Source organism: Octopus bimaculoides, chromosome 5, assembly GCF_046866305.1.
Source record: "Octopus bimaculoides isolate indiv1 chromosome 5, ASM4686630v1, whole genome shotgun sequence".
Taxonomy (NCBI): Eukaryota; Metazoa; Mollusca; class Cephalopoda; order Octopoda; family Octopodidae; genus Octopus; species Octopus bimaculoides.
In genome coordinates, this window is record NC_142932.1 from 94602232 (window position 1) to 94617231 (window position 15000).

The window sequence follows — 15000 nt, forward strand, 5'->3', positions numbered from 1 at the left end:
GTGTGTGAATGTGCGTGTGCGTATATACATACATGCTCACACTCACGCTCGTACTCACACTCATATACACATTCACACACACACACACGCACACGCATGCACGCACGCACGCACGCACGCACGCACGCACGCACGCACGCACGCACGCACGGACACACACACACCCACACACACACACACGCGCACACACACACGCGCACACACACACACACACACTTGAGGCTTTGGTCGGCCCAGGTCTATAGTAGAAGAGATTTGCCCAAAGTGCTACTCTTTGCGAGTGAACTGGGGACCGTGTTGTTGGGAAGCAAAGATATCATATTTCCTATTTTTTGTATTAGAATAAACAATTCCTTTCTCAATAACCGATTTTGACAATTTTTTCAAATTTATTTTGGAACTTATACAATTATTCAAAAATTGTGGAACCCATCTATATTTCATTACCCTAATTATGATAATGAGACCAAAATTGCTTAAGAGAGAGAATTAATTCATATACAAAAAAAAAACAAAAAAACTTACAATTACTTATTTTGGAAATAAGGAAAACCGTTTTCTTTATAAAATAAATTTTTATTGAATTGTATTAAAAGACACCTCATTTCATAAAGCCCAAGAACAATTTCATCAAATCCATTTTGGGAAACAACTGATTTATATGATTCTAGAAGTTTGCACAATGAGAAATTTGCACATTAGCACGTTAAAGGAGATATCCCCCCAAAAGGAAACATTTTGTATGCCGTGTAAAGACAAATTGACTGGTGTGTGGAACACGATATTCTCCATCAAGTGGTGAGGCAGGACGTACTTGAATGCCTGCTTTTAATGACCAAGGGCAAGACAAAGTGGCAAACAGAGATTGTGAGATATACATACGCCCACAGGCTTGCACAACAATTGAACCAGTGAAAAACATGGGTGAGTATTTGAGAAACGACGTTGAGCCTTGGTTCGTTGTCACCTTTGTAGGAATGTGTGAGCGGTTGGTACGTGAAGAGGTAACGAAGAACAACAGGACTAAATAGAAACACCCAGATATTGAGAGCATTTTAGCATGACCAATGCAAAAGATGCTTATGGGCATCTTTTGGGCATACCCACTTTTAGTATGAGTGGTTAGTGTATAGAACATGGTGTACTCTGACTCGACCATTTTCATTATTTAATATGTGTTTATATATAATTTTATATATAATATGTGTTTATATATAATTTTATATATAAACACATATATAAACACATATAATTTTATATTTATGCTACGTTCTTAAGTCTTCAAGTAATTGTTAATATGTCCAATGCATAACGTCTTCAAACAACTACACGATTTGTATAGAACTACGATTTGTCCATTCTCACATATTTTTGTAACCCTGTATTTTATAAACCTGTATTTTGTAACTCTGTGCTTTATTTGTATGCATTTGTAAGTTAAAAGTCAACGCATGCAGTATTAAAAATCCAAGCCATATAATTGAAGTAGTGCATTTATGGTATGTGTCTTTTTTTCCAACTGTTTCTCATGAAAATGTAAGTTTAGTATTAAAATCTGATTTGTTATTTGTATTTATGTATCTTAGTCAAGCAATACGTATGATATATGAGATATATCTTGTAATATATAATGGATAAAAAATATATTCATTCAGGAGACGTCACTAGTAGGAGCTCTTATGGATAATAAAGAAATTATTTGTAAGAAAACATTATTATTATTATTATTATTATTATTATTATTATTATTATTATTATTATTATTATTATTATTATTATTATTATTGTTGTTCAGTAGTTTTAGTTTTATAACGTGCTTTCACTTCACTACCGAGCGCAGCTCTGTGCGCCTTGGGTATGTACTGTGGTTTGCTGTGGTGCTCTTATGTTTACTGTATTGAAAGTGTTTTGCGTAGAATGTGTGCAGTACCCAGTATTGCAATTTTCTGTATGTTATATATATTTGTAAGTCCTGGTGTTTTTGTTATGTATTTGTCTGAATATTTTTTTATTATACCTAAGGCACCTACTATGATAGGAATTGTTTCTGTTTTTAGATTCCACATTCGAGTTATCTCTATTTCCAGGTCTTTGTATTTTGAAAGTTTTTCCATTTCTTTTAGAGAAACGTTGTCATCTGCTGGTATTGATACATCAATTAGAAAGCATTTTTTTTCTTCATGATCTTTGACAACTATATCTGGTCTATTTGCCTTAATTTCTCTATCTGTGTGTATTGGCATATCCCAGAGCATGGTTGCTTTCTCGTTTTCTGTGACCTTTTCTGGCGTGTGTTTATACCATCTTTTTTCTGTTGTTATTCCATAGTGTTGGCATAGCTTCCAGTGTATATAGGTCCCAGCTCTGTCGTGTCTGTGAATATATTCCTTCTTAGCCAGGACTGGGCAGCCAGAGATAATATGATTTATTGTTTCTTGTCCATCTCCACATGTTCTACAGTTACTTGTTATATTTCTTTTCATTATGTGTTTTTGGTAATTTCTGGTGGGGAGGTTTTGGTCTTGTGCAGCAATTAAAAATCCTTCAGTCTCTGCTTTGAGTCCCGAGCTTCTCAGCCATTGCTGGGATTTTTCTCTGTCTATTTCTTTCGCATTTAGTTTAGCCCAGTATTTACCATGTAGGGGCTTTTCTTGCCATCGTTTTATCATGGTTCTATTATTATTATTATTATTATTATTATTATTATTATTATTATTATTATTATTATTATTATTATTATTATTATTATTATTATTATTATGTTGTCAACACTTTTAAAATAGGTGTTTCAGCGGAAGAAGCATGGCCGAATGGATATAGAATTCGTTTGGTCTGATCCCACAGCGTGGCATCTTAGACAAGTTGCTCTTATTTGTTTTGTTTTAGTATATTACATTACGTGTCCAATTACGTGTTCTAGTATATTACATTACGTGTCCAATTCCAATATAATAACTCCGTTTATTATATAAAAGTACAAGTACACATGCTTGCAATCCTTTTGTATCAATGATTTTATACTACTTATATTGTTCCTCGTGGCTAATAAAGAAACGTTTATTATTATTATTATTATTATTATTATTATTATTATTATTATTATTATTATTGAGTGAGAGAGCAGTGCATGCCATCAAAGTGACACTGGGGTAAAATATACAAAGCCCAATATACCCATCATGACTACCCGTCTGATAAAGGTACACCAGGCACATGCATCACAACCATATGTGCACGACATGGTGATCTTATATCAAGATAAACAGCGCATGACCTTGCAGGTGGGGCCCAGTTAAAATTTTTTTGAGGTCGAGTAACCCATCCCGCTCAAAAGGTCCCTGAATAAGGTTTGTTTAAGGATGTTGAGCAAAACACCCATGTTTCCAAAGGTGAATTATTCAAGCTCCAAAGAACTCCTCTCAACACATGGCTATGATGCTCCCCCCACTACTTCTGCTCGTGATCAGAGATGAACATATCATCAGCCACCAAGGGACATGCCCAACTGGTTAAGGTCAAACAACTGACAAGCAAATCTGTGGTATTAAGCAGAATATTTGCTGTAGCCCAACTTTTATACCAATACAAAACAACGTGCATGATAACACTTCCAATCAATTAAGATCATGAGAGCCATTATTATTATTATTATTATTATTATTATTATTAGTAGTAGTAGTGGCAGTAGAAGCAGCAGCAGCAGTAAGGCGGCGAGCTAGCAGGCTCGTTAGCACGCCGGGCGAAATACTTAGCGGTATTTCGTCCGTCTTTATGTTCTGAGATCAAATTCTGCCGAGGTCGACTTTGCCTTTCACCCTTTCGGTGACGATAAATTAAGTTCCAGTGAAATACTGGGGTCGATGTAATCGACTAGTCCGCTCACCACAAATTTGATTGAGGCCTTGTGACTCCAGTAGAAAGGATTATTATTATTATTATTATTATTATTATTATTATTATTATTATTATTATTATTATTATTATTATATGAAAACTTACAGCTTATTTTGGTGGGTATTATGGAAAGTGTCAGCTGTCCACAGCCAGCAAACTAAGGTGACACTTGTTTACTGGTCATGCTTCAAGAACTCTGCGAAGAATTCTTGCAGTTCCAAGTAATGCTGATTTTTGTAGGTGTTCTACCTTCACATTTGCACCGATCTTTTTCAGCCATGCTGGTAGTTGAGTGCTGGTATTTCCAAATGCACCAATTACTTTTGGTATCACGTCTACTCTCTTCATTGACCTCAACCTTTCTATTTCCTACTTTAAATCGTCACAGTTGTTTATTTTTTTTCTTCTTTCACATTGATCCTGTTGTCACGGGGACATACTATGTCGATTATCATACGTGTTCTTCCTTTTTTATTCACCACAACAATGTCTGGTTTTCTATGTCTGGTCAGGTGACCGCACTGGATCATTCACTACCAGTGAACTAAGGTAACACCTCTTATTTCTCGAGTACCTTTTGGAATATTCGAGCGGTTTCAAGTAGTGCTGTTTTCTTCATGTGCTCCACCCTTATTACAGCCCCTATTTGTTCCACGTACTTCTCGAGATTTTTGCTCACTATTCCTAGGACTCCGACAATTATTGGTACTACTGCTACCTTTTTCATCGACCACAACTTAACTTCCCAAGTTAACCTGTCATATCTCTCGACTTTTCTTTCTTCCTTATCGCATACCTTGTTGTCAGCTGGGCATGCTATATCTATGATCCAGCATAGTTTGTTTTCTTTCTCAATTAAGACTATGTCTGGCTTTGTTTTCTTTCTCAATTGAGACTATTATTATGATGATAATAATAATAATAATAATAATAATAATAATAATAATAATAATAATAATAATAATAATAATCATTATTATTATTATCATTAGTAGTAGCAGTAGTAGTAGTAGTAGTAGTAGTAGTAGTAGTAGTAGTAGTAGTAGTAGTAGCAGCAGCAGTAGTAGTAGTAGCAGCAGCAGCAGCAGCAGCAGCAGCAGCAGTAGTAGTAGTAGTAGTAGTAGTAGTTGCCAAAATTACTTGTATTCAGGTAACTATATAAAGTTTGGAGTCTGCTCTTACAGGGGTTGACAAAAAAAAAAAAGAAAAAAGAAAGAAAGAAAAATAAAATAAGGTTTGTGTTATGTTTGTGGACAAAGTTTATTTTTTCCTTCCAAGGAAAAATTAATTTGATTGCAACTCGAAATATTAGTAGTGACTACAAACAAAAGTAACATACGAACATTTTAACACAGAATTTAAATATATCGAATAGAAATGGCGCCATTATCATCATCATCATCATCATCATCATCATCATCATCATCATCATCATCATCATCATCAACAACAACAACAACAACAACAACAACAACAACAGCAGAAGCAGCAGTATACAAGCACATATTACGCCAGATGTAGATATGGAAAACGAAATGCTCTGGTTCGCAAAAGTCCTTTCAGATGAAATAGCCACTCTATATGAAACATTTCACTGAAAAAATGAATGCTGACAGAATTTTCCCACAAGACATGCCAGTTTACCACAATATATAATAAGGTGTCCAAGAGAAGGAAGATAACTTATCTGTGCTTTACCAAGGCTATGAGGGCTTTTCTCGTTTCATTCGAGGAAAACTTGGAAATAGCCCTGGAAAACATTCGAAGTTAAATCCTTTTTAATGGAAGGGGGAGGATACATTATACCTTATAGGACTCTTTTAAGACGGAGGATGAAACGGAAGCGCAAGTCCAAATTATACATAGGCTGGTTCCCTAGTTTCTGGAAAGGAGGAACACAAGGTTCACGTTACGGACTAGTAGTCATCTTCATAACATAATAAGAGTTGGTGGTCAGTACAGATGCAACTTTCGGTGATCTGTGGTCGAGAGTGGTCACTATGGACACACAAGTCCTGCAAGACTATAAAGCAATTATAAAACTGTGCAGTAGAGGGTGGTAAGACAGAGGCCTTAAAATTTAACTTCTACGGAAGATGGTCCAGCTGCTATACACTTAGAAGTAAAAAAATATTTAAAGGCATTTTGTAGTGTACACATAAGGGCTTACTGAATATCTCAAACAATAAAAACTACAAGAACAAACCATGGAAGTTGCTGTTTATAAGATGATGCCAGATACAACTCATGAGTGGGCAAATATAAGAACACAGTCCTCATTGTTAGAGACGAACCATGAAACTCAAGGAGATCCTCTCCTAACAACAAACGGTGAAGACAAGAAGGGTCACCACAACAGCAACAACAAAACGGCCAGGAAGCACTTTCTTCATAGCAGAGATCAGGCTTAATAAAGTTATCTGAATTCAAAACTACTACTACTACTACTACTACTACTACTACTACTACTACTACTACTACTACTACTACTACTACTACTACTACTACTACTACTACCACCACCACCTTCTTTCTGTTTGTATAGGGGAATTCAGATCTTTCATTTTTGGTGCATAATTTGAGATCATCCATATATATAACAGATGATTTATTTTCAACCTGGTCTCATAAGCAATCTGGATTTTTTTTCAGTGTGTTTGTCTGAGATATTAACGCAACCGCAAAAAATAATGGAGAGAGCGCGGGGTCCCTGAAGTATTCCCCACCCATATTTCGTATTTCTTAGTAATTCCCTACCGTGTTTTCTAAAAAAAACTGTTAATCTTCTCATTGACCCCAAGTATCTTCAAGGTACTACGTTTTCATATGCTTTCTTGTAGCGTATCCAATTAACAGCTTGGTGTCTTCATATTCGTATTTCACTTGGTATCGCATTACCAATGTACAATTCTTGACTTTTCTTTTTAAGCATCTTTTTCACTTTATCTTCTGTAGCGTTATGTTCTTTGTATTGACCTGTTTTCTATTTCATTTTTAAGCTCCAGTAACCAATCCTCTTTACTGTTGTTGAGTTGAACGTCCAAGCTTCAAATGTTTGATGAAAATTTCCTTGTTGCTTCAAGGTATATCATCCTCCTGAGATTCATTCTCATTGTTCAGCTGTTGGTATAAATCTCCTTTCACTGTTTCTGAAGAGCACGTTTTGCTGACACTGATTTATAATTTGTTCCTATCTAGCACATTTTTTCTACCTGAATTTGCTTCCTTTATTTTTCTTGTCTTATCTCTTCTTTAGCTGCATCTAACTCCAGTGTTTCAAGTTACAATTTTTTGAAGCTCATCACTACGTCTTGTTTTCAGTTATGGCATTTATCCTTCTAAGATCTTCACTAAGCCAATTTGATTCTCAAATCTTCTTTTCTACCATGGGTTTCCCCCCTCTTTCTACTTGACTTTTAATCCCAAGAATTTCTACAGTACCAGAGGCTGCACAATATATGAAATCATTTACATCTGTTACATTCTCAACTTTGATTTTTATTAATGGCTGTCTAGCCTCTTCACTGATTTACAACAGATATTCACTTTCGATTTTTTTCAAAGTCGGTGATCTCGTTCTATTCACTAATTCGTGTCTCATTTAAACGTTAAAATAAGCTTCTTTCCTCTTCGGTAATATTTTTTCCTAACATGAAATAAAATTTGTTTTCACCTTTACCAGTATTTGTTTCTACCAAATGCTTCATTGATCTTTCGGCTATTTCTTATTCAATTTCCTCTCCTAGGTAGCCATGTTCTTCAACTTTCGCTGCTGTAGCGATCTCTTTCGGTTGCATCTAGGATAGACTGTTATTTTTTCATAATTTCATTTTTCTGACCTAGAAGACTTTGTTCTGTGACTTCGTTCTCTTTCTCTTTCTCTCTTTCTCTTTCTCACTTTCTCTTTCTCTTTCTCTTTCTCTCTCCCTTTCTCTCCCCTATCATCATCATCGTCATCATCATTATTGAGTGAGAGAGCAGCGAATACCATTAGAGTGACACTGGGGTACAAATATACGAAACCCAATATACCCATCATGACTACCCGTCTCATAAGGGTACACCAGTAACATGCGTCACAATCTTATGTGTGCTACATTATGATCTCATACTAAGATAAACACCGCATTCTGTTATGCTTACGCCAAAAGAAGTAATAACTCGAATGGGGATATATATATATATATATATATATATATATATATAGGTTATGAGCAATAGTGGTGTCAATTAGACCCAGAAGTTTCAGGTAATGCTGAGTAAGTGCTATGGATAGACCATAGTTAAGCTCCAGGTTCGTAGATTATGCGAATAAGGGGTCCAACGTAGGTCATATATCAGCGTGTGAATATAAGGATTTACTTTTCGTAATGAGATAAAAAAAAACATTTTTTATAAAACATTTATAAATATATATTTATAAATATTCTATTTATAAATGTTCTATATTATAGACTGAATTGGTTTTTATCTCATTACGAAAAGTAAATCCTTATATATATATATATATATATATATATATATATATATATATATATATATATATATATATATATATATTTATATATATATAAAGAGATAGAGAGAGAGAGAGAGAGAGAGAGAGAGAGAGAGAGAGAGAGAGAAGAGGAGAACGTTTGTATTATTCTGCATTTGTGTGTTCAAATTGTAGGCACAGTCGAAATTTTTAACATAGTGAAACACTATCAGGAAGATTTATCAATTATAGTGCAATAACCTTAGTTAGCAAATAGCTGTGAATATTACACTTTTATCTTTTACATGTTCCAGCACGAGGGTTGTAGCCATGATGGGGTATCGCCTTTGTGCATTCTTTTTTTTTTTTGTTATTTGGTTTAAATACTTATAGGTATTTTGAGAGTAGAAAGAAAGTTAAATACGTAGGTGAGTCTACAGATATATCAGCAAATAGAGATATATATTAATAGATATGCAAGTAGATATGTAGCTGAACTGAAATTAAAAGAAATGAAAATAATCTCGCTGGTGGCGGTTTATATATACACGAATAAATTTAATTATTTTAATTCACTTTTATTTCCTTAAACTACAAAGCACAGCATATCTGTCAAACATATTAAAAGAAGGAAAATAAGCAATACCTTCTAAGTTCATTTCAACTGTATTAGTAAGAAATTTTTGATTAAAGGCAGGATTTCAGAAGAATTTTTCAAATTCTTTGATTATGTTTAATATAATAACAAAATGTTTTCAAATATCTTGATTTACATTGGAATTTCCACAAGTACTGCTAGTATATCATTATTATTTTTGAGTTGATGGATAATTTTTCACTCCATTTTACTGGTGTTGGATTTGGATTTAAGATGTGGTAGGAAGGTGGTTACAGAATCACAAAACTTATTCAACGCTTTGTTTGTATTATTTCTTGAGATACAACTGATTTTATTTCATACAACTAAATTCGTCACAGTTTTCTCCGTTAAATATTTCTGTTAGACAAAATTTTCTACTGAAGTACGGGATATAGTTCAATGTTTTATTGAACTTTGAGTATTGTGGTGTTGAACTGAATTACAGGCCTTTTGTATTTACTGTGTTAAAATGCTTTTCTATGATAGATTATCTTCAGTTTTTCACATTTTGTACTACCTGGTATCGTGAATTCAGTCGACTATGTCTAAAAATCATTTTCTAAGATTGCCATTTTGCTGGTGTCACATTAATCATTGATAATTTCACTTTTACCTAGTTTTCTGTAGCAATTCTGTTGTTCTATGATTCAGACTGTGGCTGGTTCTGTATGAGAATACTTTTTGGATTATAACTCATGTTCTTTTGAGTATGTTTGAATTTCGGTTATGGAAGATATTTTACCTTGAAGAAGAGATGCTTGATTCTTCTAGAGGGTTGTTAAGTTGTCAAAATATTCTAGAATTAATAATATTATTTCCATATTCTTGGTGATTATAAGTTTGAATTTCTGGTACTTGTTTTACCGTTTATGAGTAGGGTTTGTAGATTATAGGTTTGTTCAATAATGGATTGCTAGAATATTGTTTTTGAATTCCGTTTCATAAGCACTAAACCAATTTGCACATGTCTATTATTTACTCTATTATATACTTGCTACACAGCCCAAATACAGCAATGTATCACTTTTCCAAGACACCATACTGCATTGAACACTTCCAGGTTTTCGAATGCTAAATAGTAAAAATAATACATGAGATATCACGATAGCCAGCTCTCCCTAGAAGTGACTTTCTTTTTCACACATCTAGCTTTTACAGCCACTGGAACTCAAAACAAAAAATATACACCTTTCACATATATTATGTTTTTGACTCCTTTCTTCCACCAGACACTAAAATTAGATAAGGAAACCCAAAACCTCACATTCAGACAAAATTACAGATATATATGTTAATCACTTAGTGTCTGAAGGAATCATTGCACATCTTCAGCTACTCGTAACAGATCTGTCAAATTTCCAGAATCTAGAGACTTTCAACTTATCATCAAAACATACTCATACACGAATGAAGACAGTAAAAACGCCGTTACAAAATATCACAAGGAAACGAGTTCCACTGAGAAACAGAATCGAGGTTTTCACCATCAGAGACAGTATAGAAATTCTATAAAATAGTTATAGACACATCTCAAAGAACGTATTCAAAGCAATATAATATAAACCAATTACAAGCTGGAAATAGGGAACCTCATAAAAACAAGCTAAAACACAATACACCAACATCATTCTCCAGCTACTGCTGTAAAATACTCCAGCCTTACAAAGATAGCTTACAATTCCGGTTCAACAACTTAAAACAACACCGACGAAATCCACTGCCCTTTTTCTACCAGCAACAATACAGAACAAAGATTATGACACTAGTCAACAACAATTTAGTTACAGAAGACCAAATAGGTGTTTCTAGCTAATTTCTGTATGCTGATTTCAAATCTATAATTAGATTTTATCTATCACGTCTAGATTTTGTGTAAAATGTAAATCACTTAGGAAAATTTCCTACCACGTCCAGATATGGGTTTTAATAGGCTTAATGCCAGTTATCTGAAACTTAATTTTCAAGGTTAAAGCAATTTTTATTTGCTAACTACATACAACTTCTAACGATTTTGAGCAATAAAATTTATCCCAAGCTGGCAACACTGAGTCAAGAGCATAGTTATAGCTCAACGGTCAGTCCCTATGTGACAGTCAAGTAGAGCGGTTGTCGAAGCTCTCAGCTGGTAAGCAAGTAACAGGCTGTAGTAATTTGTGTGTTTTTATAGTATTTGTTTTGTACTAAGGTGTGTATTTCATCTTATTTTGTACATCGTAATTATTACTTCCTACATTTTTTCCAGATATTGTATGGTAATTAAAATGCAGTCAAATAGACGTGCTTGTAAATCCCGCAAACAACTTCTGCTAAATACCTAAGCCAGAACGTTGTCTAAGCTACAACGTAGAAACATAACAAAAAAATTAAACCTGCCTACAAGTATTAATTTTGACTGTAAGTCAGGAGACCAAGAGAGGGACTGGGCACCACATATTTTCTGTGCACAGTGCAATGCAATGTTAATAGATTGGATGAATTGTAAAAGAAAAGCTATGCTGTTCTTAGTCACCATGGTTTGGCGTGAGCCGGAAAATCACTTCAGTGATTGTTATTTATGTTTCACAAAGATTGCTGTTTTCACAAAGAGAAAACAAATCAGAAACTATGTACCCAAACTGTGAATCAGCAAAAACTCAGTTCTACATGATGAAATAAATCCGCCACCAGTTCCATCAGCAACGATAACAGACAACAGTTCATCTGAAGATTCTGATAGTGATATAGAAATAGGGAAAGACGGCATGTACTTTCCAGATGCAACTATTTCCCCATATTTGTTAAGTCAAGCGGAGTTAAATGACTTAGCGAGCGATTTGGAATTACCAAAAGAAAAGGCAAAGATTGATTGGTTCCAGACTTCAAGAATGGAGTTTTCTCCAGCCAAACACCAAAGTTTCCAAAGTTTCCCATCGCCATTTGCAGTTTTCATCATTTTACTCACAGGAGGAAAGCGTTTGTTTCTGCCACGATTTCAGTGACCTGATGGAAAGGATTAGTTTTCACTATGATCTAAAAAAATGGAGACTGTTCATTGACTCTAGTAAAGCTAACCTTCAAGCTGTATTATTGCACGATGGCAATGAAAAACCTTCAATACCTGTAGTACATGCTACTGGCCTTAATGAGACTTTTAAATCAATGGAACTGTTGCTAAGACTCATCAAATACGAGGACCACTTATGTAATATTTGTGGTGACCCTAAAGTTGTGCCTTTTTCACATTAAACTTGGCCTTATGAAAATTTTTGTGAAGAGTATGGATCATCAAGGTAGTGGTTTCCAATATTTAAAGGATAAATTCAATGGAATATTGACAGATGCTGAGCTAGAAGCTGGAGTTTTTTCACCAGACCATAGATCTGCAGTGTCATCCACGACTCATCGTTTCCATTTAAAGTAAATGAGAATGGAATAGGAGTATGGACAGCTTTTGTTGAAGCTGCCAAAAATTTTCTTGGAAACCACAAAGCTGAAAACAACCGTGAACTCGTTAAAAACATGCTTAAATCTTATGAAAATGGGATGCAGAATGTCTTTGAAAATGCATCTTTTACATTCTCATCTTGACTTCTTCCCGGTCAGCCTTGGAGCTGTGTGTGCTTCCACCAACAAATCTCAGTTATAGAAAACATATACCAGGGTAATTTCATCCAAATATGATGGGAGATTATCGTTGGTTCCTGTAGAAGGAGAGCTCGTCATCTTACAAGTGACAAAGGAAGAAGAAACACCAAAGTTACACTTAAGAACAGGAAGTTGCCCTTCGGTTGTAACAGCAAAATATTAATGCGCTTTAGGTGAATGGTTGGGTGCAGGGTGTGGTAACTCCGCCAGCGGAATTCCGCTGTCTGTCTTTAGCCAGAATAAAGGAGGAAAGACATCCCTGTATACTAAGTATTTAAGCTGCACAGAAAAGTAGCTCAGACGACTTTCGTAACAGAACCAAGTGAGAAAAAAATGAAAATAGGGATTTTCAGTTACACAAAATCTGGACATGATAGAGAAATCTCGATATCAGATCAGAAATTGGCATCAAAATTTTGGTAGGAATCATTAATTTATGTATGTGGATCCATGATGGAATAGATCCTGTATCTGTATCAATTTATCCTGTATCTGTAACAAAAAAAAAAGTTGAAATTTGTTGCCTAGTGTAATCAACCAACACATAAACATATAGACAAAGAAATAAACTTGGAGTTACATACACCTGCGCCACAACATTCACAACACAGAGAGACAACGAAGAAAGGAAAACGAAACAATTATATGCACAGCATTTGATTAACAGTTACAATGATGCACAAACTATATATATTGGATCCATTATGGACCTTGCTACACGTATGTAGGCATTCAGTTCTCCATAGCACACCTCAATAAACAACAAAGTATACAAAACATCACATTACGAATCGACACAGGTTGTTATCTATCTATCTATCTATCTATCTATCTATCTATCTATCTATCTATCTATCTATCTATCTACCTATCAATTTATCTGTCTGTTTGTCGGTTTGTCTGCCTGCCTGCCTGCCTGTGTATGTATGTGTGTATGTGTGTATGTGTATATTTATATAAAATCCAGAGCTCTAGTAAAACAACATCCTAAAAGCATTATCTTTTCCTCTCAGCGCAGATAATTATGAAAACGCGCGCGCGCGCGGACACACACACACACACACACACACACACACACACACACACACACGTTCAACAGCTGCAACATCAATAGCCTCACCAGCTTGTGAAACCCCTATGCTTGGACATTCGCGACCGTCAGTAAGTGCAGACGACCAGCAACTGCCTCGCCACTGACTCTCTACTCTTTATCGTGACCATCAACGGAATGTCCAGGAAAACAGAAATTGACTGGACATTGGAGAAAGTGCCATATATCTTAATTGCTGCACTGCAACCTTGCAACTCATCACTATCTGTTGGAGTGTGCAGTAGTATTGTTCCTCAACTAGGCGGGGCCGTGGTATGACTTGGAAGATAGATCAGTCGGTTGCACCTCGGAGTTTGACCTATTTACTCATCTGCACGTGTTCTGTATTTGTATTGTGCGTGTAAGTGTGTGTTGTGTATGTATTGTGTATGTGCCTGCATTCCCCTTGGCAAAGACGGAAGGAATCATTTAATCTTTCTAACACACACACACACACACACACACACACACACACACACACACACACACACACAATAAGATTTTCAGGATCCCAAAGAATCAGGTAGTTAAATAGTAAAAGCACCAAGGTAGAGTCAGGGATAGCGCACCTGTGTGCCGACAGTGTATACTGATATATACGTACTTACTAAAGTAAATACGGATTTGTCCTTCCAGTTATGCACACATCCACAAGTACTAACTGAACACACAATATGTCATCAGAGTCACACAGGGTACACTCACTGCACTTTTTCCACAGTCGACTACGGACTCCAGATCCTAACGTATGACAAGAAGCTTGCTTCCCAACCACATGGGTCCGGGTTCATTCTCACTGCGTGGCACCTTGCACAAGTGTCTCCTACTGCAGCCTCGGGTTGACCAAAGCCTTGTGAGTGGATTTGGTAAGCGGAAACTGAAAGAAGCCCGTCGTATATATTTGTATGTTTATGTGTGCATGTCTTTGTGTATGTGTTTCCTCTCCCCCATCACTGCTTGACAATCGGTGTTGGTGTGTTTATGTCCCGTAACTTAGTGATTCAGTAAAGGGATCGAGAGAATAAATACTAGGCTTTAAAAATAAAAAAATAAGTTCCAGGGTCAATTTGTTCGACTAAAAAGACCCTTCAAGACGGTGCTCCAGCATGGCCGTAGTCAAATCACTGAAATAAGATAAAAGATAAAGGATAAATCTCTATGATATATATATATATATATATATATATATATATATATATATATATATATATATATATACAGGTGCATGCATGAGGGCGGTAGGAGTTTGTTTCCCAACCACATGGGTCCGGTCTC